We start from the raw sequence: 16764 nt of genomic DNA on the forward strand, positions 1-16764 counted from the left end.
TCTTTCAGTTTAGAAGATCAAAAAGAGTTTAAATTGTTAAAAGGATTGAACAGGTGAGATACAGAGAAACTATTTTCCTACTTGATAAGCGATAATTTTAAATTAGGAGGCACGTTATCCACATAGACCCAATGGGAATCTGCATAGAGAAATGCAAGTTGAAAAAAAACTGTGCTTACATATATACTTCTTACCACATAAATTCTGTGAGTATGAGATTTATTCCCTATCTCAGATCTTTGGGTGGTGATTTGTGAATTCTGCAAAGGTGAATTTTCGTTATCCGAAAAGCCATAATGCAAGGGTCGCCTTTATTAGTAATTCTCTTGCAATTGAGTCATTTCACTGCAATCCCTTATTGTGGAGCCCTTGGGCTAGAAATGCAGAAGTTCTTCCGCACTGCTGCTGAGTAAGTCCCGTGATGTGGAGCATTCTGTTGTGCATTTGTGGTGAGTGTATTACACCAGGCCTAGGCCACTTCACTCTGAAGCAGGCCTTGGTTTGAGAATTGTGGCCTCCTTGGGTCCAAGAGGCAACTTTACTTCGTCTGGGCCGGTGGAGCCTGAACCATCCTTCATTCTGCGGGTAGGTCCTCTTGGTGCTCAGTTCTATCCATTCCCATCATCCTGTGTGCAAGCACACCCTCCCCAACCCTCACTGGTATCTTATGTGTCCCTGAACAGAACATATGCCCAACCCTACCACTATCCTTTGACCAGCCCTTTTCCCAAGCTCCCCTGTCCCCCAGCCTGCCACATCCTCGAATGTATCTGACAATCTGTGATCCCTATGAAGTGCAATCTCCCTGTTAAGAGCATTCACCTGGATCACCAGCCTGCCCACTCACCCCCAGCCGAAAGTACCGCTGTTACCCTGGTGGACTTCTGGGCCTTGTGCACAATGAAGCCAGAATCAGAATCAGGTTTATTATCATCGTCTTATATGAAGTGAAATTTGTTGTTTTGCAGCAGCAGTACAGTGCAAAGACATAAAAGAAACTATAACTTAAAAAATAAATAAATAAATAGTGCAAAAATAAAAGGAACAATGAGGTAGTGTTCATGGGTTCATGGACCACTCAGAAATCTGATGGTGGAGGGGAAGAAGCTGTTCCTGAAACATTAAATGTGGGTCTTCAGGCTCCTGTACCTCCTCCCTGATGGTAGTAATGAGAAGGGGGCATGTCCCGGATGGTGAGGGTCCCTAATGATGGATGCTGCCTTCTTGAGGCACCACCTCTTGAAGATGTCCTCGATGGTGGGGAAAGTTGTGGCCATGATGGAGCTGGCTGAGTATACAACCCTCTGCAGCCACTTGTAAATCTGTCCATTGGAGCCTCCATACCAGGCGGTGATGCAACCAGTCAAAATGCTCTCCACCATACATCTGTAGAAATTTCCAAGAGTCTTTGGTGATATACCAAATCTCCTCAAGCTCCTAATGAAGTAGAGCTGCAGGCATGCCTTCTTCATGATTGCATCAATGTGTTGGGCCCAGGACAGATCCTTGGAGATGTTGACACCTAGGAGCTTAAAGCTGCTCACCCTTTCCACCGCTGACCCCTCAATGAAGGCTGGTGTGTGTCCTCCCGACTTCCCCTTCCTGAAGTCCACAATCAATTCCTTGGTCTTGCTGACGTTGAGTGTGAGGTTGTTGTTGCGACACATGCAACCAGCCGATCTATCTCACTCCTGTAAGCCTCCTCGTCGCCGTCTGAGATTTTACCAACAACAGTAGTGTCATCTGCAAATTTATAAATGGCGTTTGAGCTGTGCCTTGCCTTCATCCTATTCAATCTCATGAGCTACCTTGGGACTGCTGCACAATTTAATTATCACCTTTCATAATCCTGGCATGAGCCCACCTTGCAGCATAGCTTCTCTGGTGTTGTAGAATTGTAAGATTCTGAAGGTCTGTAAGTCTGTGGTACCCTCAGTGAAGGCCAAGAACATAGGGGGAGGATGAATACATTCAGCCTCTGGATGGGTTATACCATTGAATCAGATAATGGACGAACATCTTGAAGAGGCTGTGCCTCAACTTGATTTACCCATCCTTGCTCAACTTGCCACTAGCAATGGGCTTTGAAATTTTTACTGGCCCCTCAGCCTTTGCAGCTTTCTTGGAGAGGCTGTCCCAGATTTCTGTTCTGTGTACAGTTCTTCTTCACCAGCAGCCCTGAATGCTGAGCATTGCTCCTGCACCTGACTCCAAGGAAATATCTTCTGCCTCTCCCTCAAGTCCTTTGAACATCTTAATCACCTTCATTATATTTATACCTTCGTCTTCTGTACCAAAGGGAATAACAATCCAAGCAGTGCACATCAGTTAATTAATGGGAACTATAATGAGCATTATTGCAGAAGGAATTCCCCCACACCCCTGCTGGGATCAGGCAATGAAACATCCTTATGTCTCCTTCTAATGCTCCTGCTGGCTTTGTGATTTAATACAATGAATAACTTCACTATTCTTCTGAGTTCTAACTCTCTAATTTTCACTAGAGTTGCTACCTACTAATCTGTTGCTAATTTAACATCTTCACTGACTTGGGACTCCCCAGCCCGTGACTGCTTAAAGTGGAGAAGTGGTGTTGAGAACCTTGAGTCCATGCATCAGGAACATACAGAAGCCCCGTGAATGGGGCAGAAGGGGAGTGCCACCTCACAAACTTCCCACTGCCTGCCCCATCACCTCCTCCTGTCCCACTTGTGGAAGAGTCAGCAGCTCCCATGTTGGCTTTGTCAGTCACCTCAGAACCCACCTATCAGAGTGGGTACAAGTCACCCCAATAGTGGTTAGTGCAACACTATTACAGCGCCAGCGATCGGGGTTCGATTCCCACCGCTGTCTGTAAGGAGCTTGTACGTTCTCTCTATGCCTGTGTGGGTTTCCTCCGGGTGCTCCGGTTTTCTCCCACATTCGAAAGACGTACGGGTAGGTTAATTTGGGGGTTTAAAAAAAAATGGGTGGCACGGACTCGTTGGGCCAAAAGGGCCTGTTACCACGCTGTAAGTAAAATTTAAAAAAAAATTTAAAAATTTAAAAAAAATTTAAAAACTTTATCATTTTCTTCAAAGCAACTCAGTTTTCTTGTTCAGCGAAGGCCCAAGTTTCCACCTCACTTTGTCACTGCACTCTTACAATCCGAACAGTTTCCTTCCAATGATTAGTTTCCGAGTAGAAAGAACCCACCTCTCATTGTGAGAGTTGCACCTTCTGTATATCACACGTGACACCAAACCAGTTCACTTACAGAAGAAAGCATTGATCATCCTTCACAATGCTTCAGCACCAACTGTTGAGTGGTCACCATGCAGCCAATTGGTGCCAAGCAATATTCTGCCTTCAACATCAGGTTAAGTGCCAGTTAAATTATCCTTGGCGGGTTAATCAAAACTTAAATGTTGATCGAGATATCAGGAACTTTCCTGTTCTTTATTTTTTCCTTCAAATGTTTCTCATATTTTCTTATAACATAGAAGGAGAGCAGTCAACCCATTGAGTCAATGCCCGTTCTTAGAGTGATCCCATCAATCCCATTTCCCCACTTATTTCCCTGTAACCCATTCTCCCTCACATGCTCATTAAGTTTCCCCCCTCCCCAACTCTCCTGCCACCTACCTGCACTAGAAGGAATTTACAGTGGTCAACTGCTGTAAATTAACCGACCAACCAGCGTGCCTTAGGGATGTGGGAGGAAACGGGGGCACACAGGGGAAACCCATGCAATTATAGGAAGACCTTGCAAACTCCTTGCAGGCAGCACTGCAGGTCAGGATTGGACCCATGTCACTGGAGCCTGACTTGCTTCACTATTGTGCTGCCTAATTATACTGTAGGATCATCGAATTCCACCAGTACTGGAGGACAGTTTAACATTACGTTTAAAAGCCAGCACTTCTGACTGTGCAGGATTCTCTCAGTGTTGCTTGGCTCTTGTACTCAGATGCCTGGAAAGTGGTTTAATACTCAGTAGCACGAACGTTAGTAACTGAAACAAAGCTGGGGCTTTGGGTAAAACTTCACCCAGATTCTTTCTCTGTGACTGGAAGAGAAACAGGATCTGGCATCTCATAACACGTGGAAATTCCCACAGGATCTTCCTGCCTTACTGATGGCAATCACAGAGGTTACAGCATTTTATTTCTTTGAGCCTTTTATTGTATGAAAAGGAAGGCTCATTTGATAATAAGCATTTAGCAAACTAACACGCAAAAGCAATTCACATTTTGATGCAAACATACATTACAAAAACATTGCCTTGATTATGACTCAGCTTAATCCAATACAAATAAAAATGGCCAAACTTTTAGCATTAAAGTGATATCCCTTTAAGAAGCAAATAATCTTGCAATAGTTCCTGAATTCCCAAAGCCTCTGGTTTAGAAGATTAGGAGCATGTTAAGTTGTTGGCAGGCGAGTACTAGATTTGAGCTAATTGCTAGCTGGCACTCAGCCGGACTTGTGTGACTTGCCGTTGACAGCCCTTCCCTGAAACCTAAGGCCGAAATAGGAGCATCCTCAAACTGAGGCAAATCTAGGAAGCATATTCAATGCAGAAACTGTCTCTGGTAGTGCTGGAGTGATATTTGAACTCAGGGACTTTAGATAACCTGCAAATCTATCACTGGGATCAAAACCCCTTTGGCAGGCAGCACCATAAGAAAAACTAGGGTAGTTCTCCTTGGGGTCGAGCTGTCAAGGGGAGATATAAGATAATGTCCAAAATTGTGCAGGGATTTGACAGGAACTTAGAAAAACTGTTTACATTGGCCAGGTTGGGAGAGTGATGGAGGTAGGTTGTTGAATGGCTGGTGAATGGCAACCAGCAAAAAGAACCAGAAAGGAGAGAGGATTTGTTATACAGTTATTGTGAATGTATTGCCTGAAAGTGTGGTGGAAGCAGGTTCAATAATGACTTTGAAAGGGATTTGATATGTAATTGGAAAAGACACCAATGTTGGGCTTTGGGGAAAAGGTGAGAGAGTGGGACATTGTGGACTGGTCTTTCGAAGAGGCACCAGAGACATAATTAAACAATGGCGGCTGGGTAGGATTCATAGCCAGAACCACCAAAATAAAAAAAAACAGATTCTGACAAGAGGTTATTCACCTGAACCGTTAACTTTGTTCCTCCCTCCACAGGTGCTGCCTGAGCAGCTCAGTGTTTCCACCATTTTGTGTGTTTATTTCAGATTTCCAGTCCCTGCCGTACTTTTTAGTTTTGAAGATGGCAGTCTTGACTGAGAAGTGATAATAGAGGTTACTTTAAGGGAATTTGCACCCAGTTACACCCCCAAGGATTGCATCACGTCCCTTTTACCAGATGGATAAAGTGCTCAAGCTGTGAGAACATTCAAACACGTGTGTGGCAACAGATTCCAAAGTCAGCCTGATGATGTTGTTGGTGGTACAGCTACTTATGGAATCTTCCAGCACAGGAGGAGGCCATTTGGCCCATCAGTTATGCTCCTGTAGAATATTTGAACATTGACATTAGAGCCTAGAAACCAGATCATAGAGCACTTATGCAATTCATCATCAATGTTGTTTGATCAGCTCTTCAGCCACTGGGAGAAGGTGGTTGAGGAAGATCCTGGTGATAATCTTCCCTGTTGCAGATAACAGGGAGATACCTCTGCAGGTACTGCAGTCGGTCTTGTCTCCTCTTGTGAAGATGGTCATGACTGTAGCATTTAGAACATAGAACATAGAACACTACAGCACAGTACAGGCCCTTCGGCCCACAATGTTGTGCCGACATTTTATCCTGCTCTAAGATCTATCTAACCCTTCCTTCCCACATAGCCTCCCATTTCTCTATCATTCATGTGTCTATCTAAGAGTCTCTTAAATGTCCCTAATGTATCTGCCCCCACAGCCTCTGCTGGTGGTGTGTTCCACACGCCCACCACTCTCTGTGTAAAAAACTTCAACTGAGGACATCTCTGAGGACCTGGAATTATCCTCCTCTTCCCAATGAGTCTGTGGATTTGGGACTGAAGTTCTTCACTACTGAGTTTCAGGATCTGCTCACCAGGCCTTGTTATATTTGAATTGGGATTATGGCCATCTAGACTTCTTGTTGGACCGGACTGGCGGCAAGATTGGCCTTTGTTTGAGTATGAACACCCTAGGCTTGTTACCAGTGTCTTCAGCTCAAATAAGAGCTACTGTAATGGTATGAGGTGGGAGTTGGGGAGTTGTCTCAGGTGGACTGGGTAAACATGCTAAGAGATAGGTCAGTCCATGAAGAGAGGCAGATATACAAACCGCTGGTCTACACAGCTCAGCAAGAGTTTATCCCAATCGAAAAGAGGGATTCCATGGGAAAGAGGCACAATCCGTGACTACCCCATCAGTCCTCTCCCATGGGTAAACCATGCATATCTTCACGTCCAAAAATGTGCTGCCAGATTCTCTGTTCTGAGGTTGAGCTCAGGATCATCATGGCCACGTGTCCCATTGGGCCTGAGGGTTGGAGGAGGGGGTCGGGCCTGAGGGTTAGAGGGGAGTAGGGCCTGGGGGACGTTCATGGGACGACAGAGTGAGGAGATCCGGGGATACTGTTACATGTTGATGTTTGTTGGTGGGACAGAGGGAGGACACTGGTACACATGGATGGTGGGTCAGAAGGAATACCAACAGGGATGGATGACAGGGTCGAGATGGGGGAAGATAGGGAGTTGGGACCTGGGAAATGGGTGTTCGCTGTGTGCCATGGAGATCAGAGGATAGTGGAGGACAGGGTGGAGAATGAGGATAAATACCGACATACCTGATAGATCTCCCCGCCCAGCACTGTGTGAAGAAGGCCACTGTCCTGGAAGTACTGGATGATACTGGATCACACAGTCCAAGTTACCTTGGTCCAGAAGGAACCGGGCATGTGAAGGGGCATCATCCCGTGCTCCCTGCGTTTTCAGGCACACTCCTGACCAAATCAAAGTGAGTCAGAAATGGACGTCACTGCACAGCTCTCTTGAAATCAATTGAGTTTCAATGCTAATATGCGATTGAACTTCTGACAGTACTTGTTTCTTGTATTATGAAGTGGAGGCTGAGGGGCAATTAGGGTAGCCTCACCCCTCATTACATGTGTGTGCAAGTGCAGGGAGGGAAACAACATTTAAAGTTTAATACATCCCAAGCATAAACACAAGCCAGCTTGAACCTACCCTCCTCAGCTTTCTGTGGAGGCGTGGAGAACGCAGTGCCTCTCTGAATAAGACCGGTCATGGGCCCACTGTTGTAACTGTCAGTAGGGTCCAGCACTTTGGGAGTCAGAGGGAAGAGGGTGGATGAGGGCCATGTGGTAAGTAAGTGGCTGGATATGGGCAGAGGTGACTGGATCTGGGGTGTGGGTGGTGGTGGTCCTGGCAGAATGCTGGTCAGTGTACGGCTGGGGGGTGCCATGGGTGTGGACTGGGGACTCCCACATGGGCCTTAACAGATGTAATTCGAGATTGGGATGGTTGAGAGGGAGATCAGGGGCTCACTGAGTTATCAGCAGTGAGTTTGCTGGTTGGGTGGGTCAGAGTGTAGTGTGGGGGGTGTGGTGTGGTGGGGGAGGGCCAGGAGTAAGTATAGGACGTGCCTCAGTATAGAGTCCCAATCCAGCGCTGCACTGTGAATACCAGGCCGCCTAAGGCATTTAGACAGGTACATAGATTGGAAAGGTTTAGAGGGATATTGGCCAAATGCAAGCAAATGGAATTTGTGTAGATGGGCACCTTGGTAGCCTGGGGAGTTGGGCTGAAGGGCCTGTTTCTGTGCTGTCTAACTGTATGAATCTCTGAACCTAAGGAATGCTCGGATATGGTCACTTCCAGGAAAACCTACTTGTTTTCACAGCAATACTTTACAGAGAGCCTTGCGTGGAGAATGACATCATCCCACGGCTGCCTAACATGGACACCACACCAGGTGCATGAGGCTGAATCACTCACCGTTGAATCTGAGTGGGAGTGGTTATCATCACGTTTCATTCTCAGACATGTGGCACTGAAGAGACAGCATCCAGCCAACCATCAGGGTTCACACAGAACCCCTCCCTCCATCCACTGCCTGCAAACCCTGTAGAGGCAGGGCCTCCTTCTCTCTCTTCTCACCCCACCTTCTGATCACAACAGCAATGTTACCCCCAAGCTCGCAAGTTCAGAAGTGCCAGGGGCAATTTTAATGTAACCTGGTCACCACGAAGCGGATAAGTTAAGGTGCGACGTTGGTTTCATGCCCAGCCTGATTCTAGTGTCCACTGCGGTAATATTGTGCTGGCTGTGAATCAGGTTTATACCGTGCTGAGACTCAACGACCTTCCATCCATCCTTGTCTGGGTGGAGGTTCCTGGATGCAGAAATCCTCCCTGGCACAGGAATTCTACTTGGGAGCCCAATCCGGATTGTCATTCCTCACAACAAAACCATGGCAACAGGTCTGAGCCACCGAAGGAGCAACAGTGAGATGGTTGTTGGCCCTCCAACTTTTTTGGGCAACTCATTGGCTGTGTGAGCGCAGTAGAGCACCCAGGGGGAGATGAGAGAATTACCCACGTTTCGTACATCTGTTTGTTCCATCTCAAGCACGAGAAAGGTCATACGAACTAGGACAGGATGTAATAGTAATGCTTTGTGAGTTTCTGGAGAGCACTGAAGGAAAGGCAGACTTCCCAGATTAGACTGAGTAAAAAGGCTCAGATTGTTCTGAGACTGAAGTGAAAGACAAACACAAATAAAAACAGGAACACCTACACCACACAGGAAAAATACACACACACACACACACACACACACACACACACACACACACTCTCACATTTACACACACATTCACACACACACATGCTGTCACACACCCACCAATGCATGCATACACACAGACACATTCGCACACACATGGACACACATACATTCACACACATGCTGTCATGCACACATACGCTCAAATAGACAATGCTCACACGCCCACACCCACACACACACACACACACACACGCACGCACGCACGCACGCACTCAGAGTGTAATGAACAATCCAGATCTCTGAAGATTTCATTTTTAAACTGTGGAGTCTAGAAGAGTACAGCACAAGAACAGGCCCTTTGGGCCATGTTGTTGTGTCGAACGAATTAAGCTAATGATGGCTAATTACACGATTCCCTTCTGTCCACACATGATCTGTATCTCTTCATACCCTGCATATTCATGTGCCTATGCAAGAGCCTCTCAGATGCCTCTATCACCCCTGCCTACATCACCACCTCTGGCACTGTATTCCAAGCACCCACCACCCTCTGTGTAAGAAGCTTACCTCATAAACGTCCTTAAAGCTATGCCCTCTAACATTTGACATTTACACCATGGGTAAAAGACTTTGATTGTCTACCCTATCTCTGCCTCTCGTAATTTATAAACTTCTATCAGCTCTCCCCTCAGCCTCCGACGCTCCAGAGGAAACAACCCAAGTTTGTCCAACCTCTCCTTATAGCTAATACACTCCAATCCAGGCAACATACTGGTAAACCTGCACCCTCTCCAAAGCCTCCACATCCATCCTATACTGTGGTAACCAGAACTACACATAATACTCCAAATGTGGCCTTCGTAAAGTTTTGTCCAGCTGCAACATGACTTGCCAGCTTCCATACTCAATGCCCCATCCAATGAAGGCAAGCATGTCATACTCCTTCTTTACCGTTCTATCCACTTGTGTTGCCACTTTCAGGGAGCTATGGAACCAGTGAAGGCATCTGTGCTAAGAGCCTCCTAGTGCTAATTTGAGATATGGATGTTCTAGACCGTTAACACTTGAAGTACTGGCAGCTTGATAGTGTCAGAGTATACAGCTAAAGGATCATGGAATATGCTTACACCACAGTTACGCCTCAGTATCTGCATATACTGGAGTGCTACAGAGTTTAATACAGATGGCAGTCTCATATTCCTCACTTTGCCCTTCATCTCTCAGCCATTTCTATTTTTTGGAAAGAGTTCAGGATTTTAACCTTCTGTTTCTGGCCAATTTTATCCTTCCCAAAGTGCCTGACTCACACTGAGGCCCAGTTCCAAACATAATGGCACTTCTCCAGCACTGCTCTCCACACATGTGAGTCTAGACAGTCACTGGTGGCAGGTTTCCCATGGGCAGAACCATCCTATCCCAAGGTGATGTCTATTTACACTTGCCACCAGGAAACGTTGTAAAGGAACCTGAAGACCCACACTCAACGATTCAGAAACAGCTTCTTCCCCTCCACCATCAGATTTCTGAACGGTCCATGAATTCATGAACACTACCTTGTTATTCTTTTTTTTGCACTATTTATTTATTTTTGTAATTTATAGTAATTTTTATGTCTTTGCACTTACTGCTGCCGCAAAACAACAAATTTCATGTCATATAAGTCAGTGATAATAAATCTCACTCTGATTCTGATGCTAAGGTGAACAATGTTGTTTGTTGGTAGATTGTCGGTTCAAGCTCCATCAGAAAGGAACAGAAATGAGGGATGATCTCAGTGAGGGAAAGTTCTGGTAACTGGTTTATTACTGTCACATGCACCGAGATACAGTGAAAAGCTTTGTTTGCATACCATCCAGACAGATCATTCCATACGTAAGTACATCGAGGCAGTACAAGAGGAAGACAAAATAGAATGCAGAATATAATGTTACAGTTACAGAGAAAGTGCAGTGCAGGCAGACAAACAATTCTGAAAGGGTGAGAGGGTGAAATCTTGCAGGTCAATGAGATGATCTTACATTCCTCCAAACTGTTCTGAGTGTGGTGCACTTATATACTTGGATTCTTGCCTAGAAAATGTTTTTTGCCCCTTCTTGGCTGCACTAAACGTGTGCTGTGTATGACGTGAATCACCAATCTAATTTCTACACAAAATCATGGAATTGGCCAAAGATTTATTAGAAACAGCGCTACAATGCTTTACAAGTGCTAAATCAGGACCTCTGCAGTCCTGGCAAGACCAGACTCATTGGAACACAGCTTCTAACAACTTGCTACATACCCATTTGAGAAAGGCATCAGCTCTTAAAGGCACACTCCCCATGGCAGCCAGGCAGTGACAACACACATAGTGATTGTCAATGGAGATGTGGTGGAGGGGAGAGACCACACACCCCAACCCCCAGGCTTAGTGAAGGAGATCAGGCATTGTCACAGTGAGATAAAGGTCAGGAGGGAGGTGTGTGGAGCAGATGGGAGCCAGGAAACCCTTCAAGGGCCACCATGGGAAGACTGGCAGGAAGTGAGCCCTGCTCTCTCTCCCCCAAGTGTAAGAATTCCCACTCATTCAAGTAATTCCGAAGCATATTGTATGTTGTCACATATGTCAGGCTCAGCTGGGCACTGTCAGGAGCAGCTACAGTGATTGGATCACGGATTCATTCACCACTTTGCTATGATCAGTACAGGTGGCCCCACAGGAACGACGTGGGAGGTTTTTATCTGGGCTCCCTTGCCTGATTACTGATGAACTATATTGGTGTGAAAATTGGAGTGTGGAGAGGTTCTAGACTGGGGTGTATGATTTACCATGTTCCTTAAGTATCTCTTTACCAGGGATTTCATTATACCCTACATAGTCAATGGCTCTCTCTTCCACTCAGTTTGGAAGTGAGGTTGATGTTGTTCCACTGGGAGTCCCTTTAGTAGCCACCATCAATGTCCTCCTGCGCTTGCTCATTTAGTCTGCTTGCTGCTCCTTGTCTGGCACTAGTTACCAAGCTGTGGAGCCAATGGTTGACAATGATGAAGTCCCTAAAGCTCCAGTGGATGCTCTGCAAGGGGCCTCTGGAAGACCAACAACATTCGACCACGTCGATTCTGGTGCTGGTGCGGATTCCATTGCGGGACCACTGCAGGTTGTCATCAGGGACCAGGGTAACGGAGGGGATCCCTTGTCACCTCAAGGTCCATCACCCTGGACAATGCAACTCATGGTAAATGTCTGGCAATTTTCCCTCCCTAAGGATCATCACTTCAGATGCGCTTCCTGGAAACCAACCCACAATCATTTGAACTTTCAGAAGATTCACCAACCTAAGTCCTGGGATGAGAGGGCTGTCCTATGAAGAGAGGCTCGACAATTTGGGTCTGTATGCATTGGACTTTAGAAAACTGAGGGATGACCTTACTCAAACATACAGGATCCTACGGGGCTGGTGGGAGCTGCAAAATAAGGGACTGGTTATTTAAAACTGTTGAATAGAAATTTCTTCTCTCAGGAATTCTATGCTCTGGAGAGTAGTGGAAGCTGGATCATTAGAATATTTAAATTGAAGATAGATAAATATTTGAAAGATTGGGGAATTGAGGGTCATATGGAATGAGCACAAAAGAGGAATTGAGGCTAACATAGATCAGCCATGATCATATTGAACACTGGGGCAGGCTCGACAGGCCTAGTGGCCTACTCCTGCTCCTATTTTCTTGTTTTCTTGTGTTCATTGAGGGACTGGACCTTTTCTGTTGATGAGAAGATCTGGGATCATTACTGGGAGTCCCTATGGGCCCAAGAGTGCAGTCAATGCTTCCTGCACTTATAGATAGAAGCGATGTTTGTAGGTCCTAGAGATGCTACCCGTTTGTGAAGATGGTGCCTGGGTGATCTTTCTGATGCAGCGGTGAGCAGAAGATTATGACACCTTGCAAAAATCAGCTCCAACCACTTGGAATAGTTATGTAGTGAGGAAGCTGAGAATCAACATGACCTTCACCTCCACGGAAAGAGCAGTCCAGGCATAAGAGCATGGCCGGAAGTCTCCCTGTAGAACTGTGAAGGTGTTTAACAGTCTGTGGGAGTAGAGGATGAAGATGGGTATATCTTTGTCATACAAATGCCTCTAGTAATAAATTGCTGCCAGTGGGTCACCACAAAGCCACCCATTCAACAAGCATGTCAGTAGCTAAAGGTGAAAAAGCACTCCCTGTTACACACTGTGAACTCTGTAGGGTGTTCAGCAGTCTTCATTCTCTTCTACAGCTGCCTGGTCTCCTGGTGAACACCTAGTCATAGTATGAGTAGTCAACACATGTCAATGGTTGCACCCAAAAGCTTTAACTTATGGCTGTAAGGGAGGAAACATCAGGTATGCCATATAAACGCCAGATGCCCTGGAGTGGGTTGGGCTCAGACCAGTTCCCTGATGGATGTAATTTAACCTGGAATTTTTAGAGCAGAATTTGCGCATAATAAATAAGCTTTTAAACGATCCTTCTTCCAGGCTTCTGTGTATCCATGCGTGTGGATATACTGTGACTCCCTTGGACAGGATAGCCATGAGGTGTGTCTGCTCTGTAACAAGAACACGAACTGGAATAGTCAGTCGGTAGCAGGACTGTGAAGATTCAAGGTATACATAAGTTAACCGCTTTGCCTTGCTAATAAACTACATATAACATGCCTTAAAGCACGTGTGAAAACACCACAAAACTGGCAACGAGACAATAGCTCAGGTAGTTTATCTTTGTGATTGTTGAAAGACATTGATGACTCTTGACTGGCAAATTCAAGTGACTTTCCAGCGCTTGAACAATTTTTTAGCAGAGTTTTCCTCTGATCATGTGCACTAATGAGAGGGCAAAGCAGAGGAAGTCACAGTGGTGTTGACCAATCACTGGTCTATTCCATGCACCATGTTTAGCCATGTCCACCATGTCACTGTTCCGTTGGTGTGGGACAAAATGTGTACTGTGGTTAGTTACACTGGGAGACCTGCCATTTACCACTGTGCTCAGAGAACATCGACAAGTAAAACTAGGAGTAGACCATTCAATCCTTCGAACCTGCTTTGCCATTCAATATGATCATGGATGATCATCTGTCTCAACACCATGTTCCCTCCCTCTCCACATTCCCCTTGACGCCCTTTGTGTCTAGAAGTCCATTTACTTCTTTATGAATATATTCAGCAACTTAGCCTCAGCAGCCTTCTGTAGTAGAAAGTTCCACAGTTCATCCTTTCTCAGTGAAGAAATGTGTCCTAAATGTCTTACCCTGACTATGACACCTGGTTCTAAATACCTCCAGGCCAAGGAAACATCTGCCTGCATTCAGCCTGTTGAGCCCTGACAGAATTTTGCACCTTTCAAAAAGATCTTCTCTCATTCTCCTAAACTCCCAAGTATACAGGCCTAGTCAACCCAATCTCTCATATAATCCTTCAAGTCTGCTGAACTCCCTCTACGGCAATTAAATACTATCTTAGGCAAAGACACTAAACTGCAGACAGTGCTCTAGATGTGATTTTACTATGCCCTATACAGTTGTGGTAAGACATCCTTGTCCCCGTACTAATGTTCTTCAGGAGACAAATCTGGCATCTTTACCCAATCCAGTCTTTGTCTAACACCAGATCCACCCCTTGCAGTTGATTCTGAAATGGCTCAGCCAACCACCATCACTGCCACATTCAAACAGTGAAAGAATAAAACTGGACCACCTGGAATTGACCTGAACACTAAATCCAGACACGGACAAGTTGCTCCCAGCCCTGTCGACCTGGCACATTCCTCCTCACAAATATCTGGGGATTGGTGGTCTAAATTGGGAGAGCTGTCCCACAGACTGGTCAACAGCCACACCCATCCTCATGGACTATGTGGCAGAATCCTCTATCACAATCCCTGGGTACACCTTGTCCCACCTGCAGGACAGATCCACTAGAGACGCCATCACGGTTGTATACAGGCAGGAGGGAGTAGCCCCTGAAGTCCTCAACATCGACTCCTGGTAGCACTAGACACACCTAAAGATGATGGAATTGTTGTCTGTAATATACATAAATGACTTGGATGAGAGTGTAGATGGTATGATTAGTAAGTTTGCAGATGGCATGAAAATTAGTGGGGTTGAAGATAACAAAGGTGGTTGTCTAAGGAAACAGATGATGCAACAAACTTTTCCCCTCTCACCTTAAAGCTGTGCCCACTAGTACTTGATCTTCCCACCCTGGGGAAATGGCTCTGACTATTTACCCTATCTATGCCTCTCATAACTTTACATACTTCTGTCAGGTCACCCCTCAGCTGCCAACACTCCAGAGAAAACCTCAGGCTTTTCTGTAGTTTGCAAGCTGAAAGTCAGTAGTGTGAAGGAGTCGTCTTCACCCACTTGGCACACCATCCACCAGCCTGAATAGTCATTTCCATTTTCCCCGAGCGGTTGCAATGTTTATCATCTACAAGGTGCACTGTAGTTACTTGGTTGAGGTATTCTGCCAAAACCTCTTATATCTGTACCCTTAACCAGGACAAGGGCGGCAAGTGCATGGGAACACCACCATCAGTAGATTCCCCTCCATGCTGCACACCATCCTGATTTCGGAACGTATCACCGCTCTTTCACCTTACTGGGTCCAAATTCTGGAACACCTTACCCAATAACATTGTGGGAGCGCATTCACCAGGTTCAAGAAGGTGGCCCACCACAACATTTTCAGGGGCAATTAGAGATGGTAAATACATACCTTCCAAGTGGTACTCAGCTCCTGGAAAAAAAAATCAATGAATAAAAACTTTAATCCAATAAAATAGCTGGAAGTTATAAGACAGGGAGAAGGAGACTGAAGCAAAGTGAAACAGGGAGAGAAAAAAATGGTGGATATATTGTCTCATTCAAGGACTTATTCAAGGACTTATTCTGGTGCATTTTGGTGTTTTATTTGATGATCGGGACTGGGAGATGAATGAATTCAGTTAAAGCTGTTCTTAAAGCAGGCATGGACCACGGCTACGATTTACCCATGACACATCAAATTTTCTACCTAGAAACATCAAAAGCTGAATTCCAGAGCTGAGATGAGATGGGAATGACTGCCCTTGACATCAAGGCTGCTTTTGAGCAAGTGTGGCAGCAAGGAGCCCCGGTAAAACTAAAGTCAATGCGTAACAAAGAGAAAACACTCCAGTTGTGAAGTTGCAAGTGAACTGGGAATGGTGTCCAAGAACACTGGACAATTCTGTCCGCCAACTGGTATAGCTGCAGCCACAGTATCAGAATCAGGTTTATTATCGCTGACTTACAGTATATGTCATGCAATTTGTTGTTTTGTGGCAGCAGTACAGCAAAGACATAAAATTACTATACATTACAAAATAAATAGTGCAAAAAAAATAGGAATAACGAGGTAGTGCTCATGGTTACATGGACTGTTCAGAAACCTGATGGCGGAAGGGAAGAAGATGTTCCTAAATTGCTGAGTGTGGGTCTTCAGGCTCCTGTACCTCCTCCCTGATGGTAGTAACATGAAGAGGGCATGTCCCAGACGGTGAGGGTCCTTAGTGATGGATGCCACCTTCTTGAGGCATCACCTCTTGGAGATGTCCTCAATGGTGGGGAGAATTGAGGCCATAATGGAGCTGGCTGAGCCTACAACCCCCTGCAGCCTCTTGCTATCCTGCACATTGGAGCCTCCATACCAGGCACTGATGCAACCAGACAGAATGCTTTCCACTGTACATCTATAGAAATTTTCAAGAGTCTTTGGTGATATACCAAATCTCCTCAAACTCCTAACAAAAGTAGAGCCGCTGGCATGCCTCCTTCACGATTGCATCAATGTGTTTGGCCCACGATAAATCCTCTGAGACGTTGACGCCCAGGAACTTGAAGCTGCTCACCCTTTCCACCGCTGACCCCTCAATGAAGACTGGTGTGTGTTCTCCCGACTTCCCCTTCCTGAAATCCACAATCAATTCTTTGGTCTTGCTAACGTTGAATGCAAGGTTCCACCATCATGGAGTG

Source organism: Pristis pectinata, chromosome 22 (genome assembly GCF_009764475.1).
Source record: "Pristis pectinata isolate sPriPec2 chromosome 22, sPriPec2.1.pri, whole genome shotgun sequence".
Lineage (NCBI taxonomy): Eukaryota > Metazoa > Chordata > Chondrichthyes > Rhinopristiformes > Pristidae > Pristis > Pristis pectinata.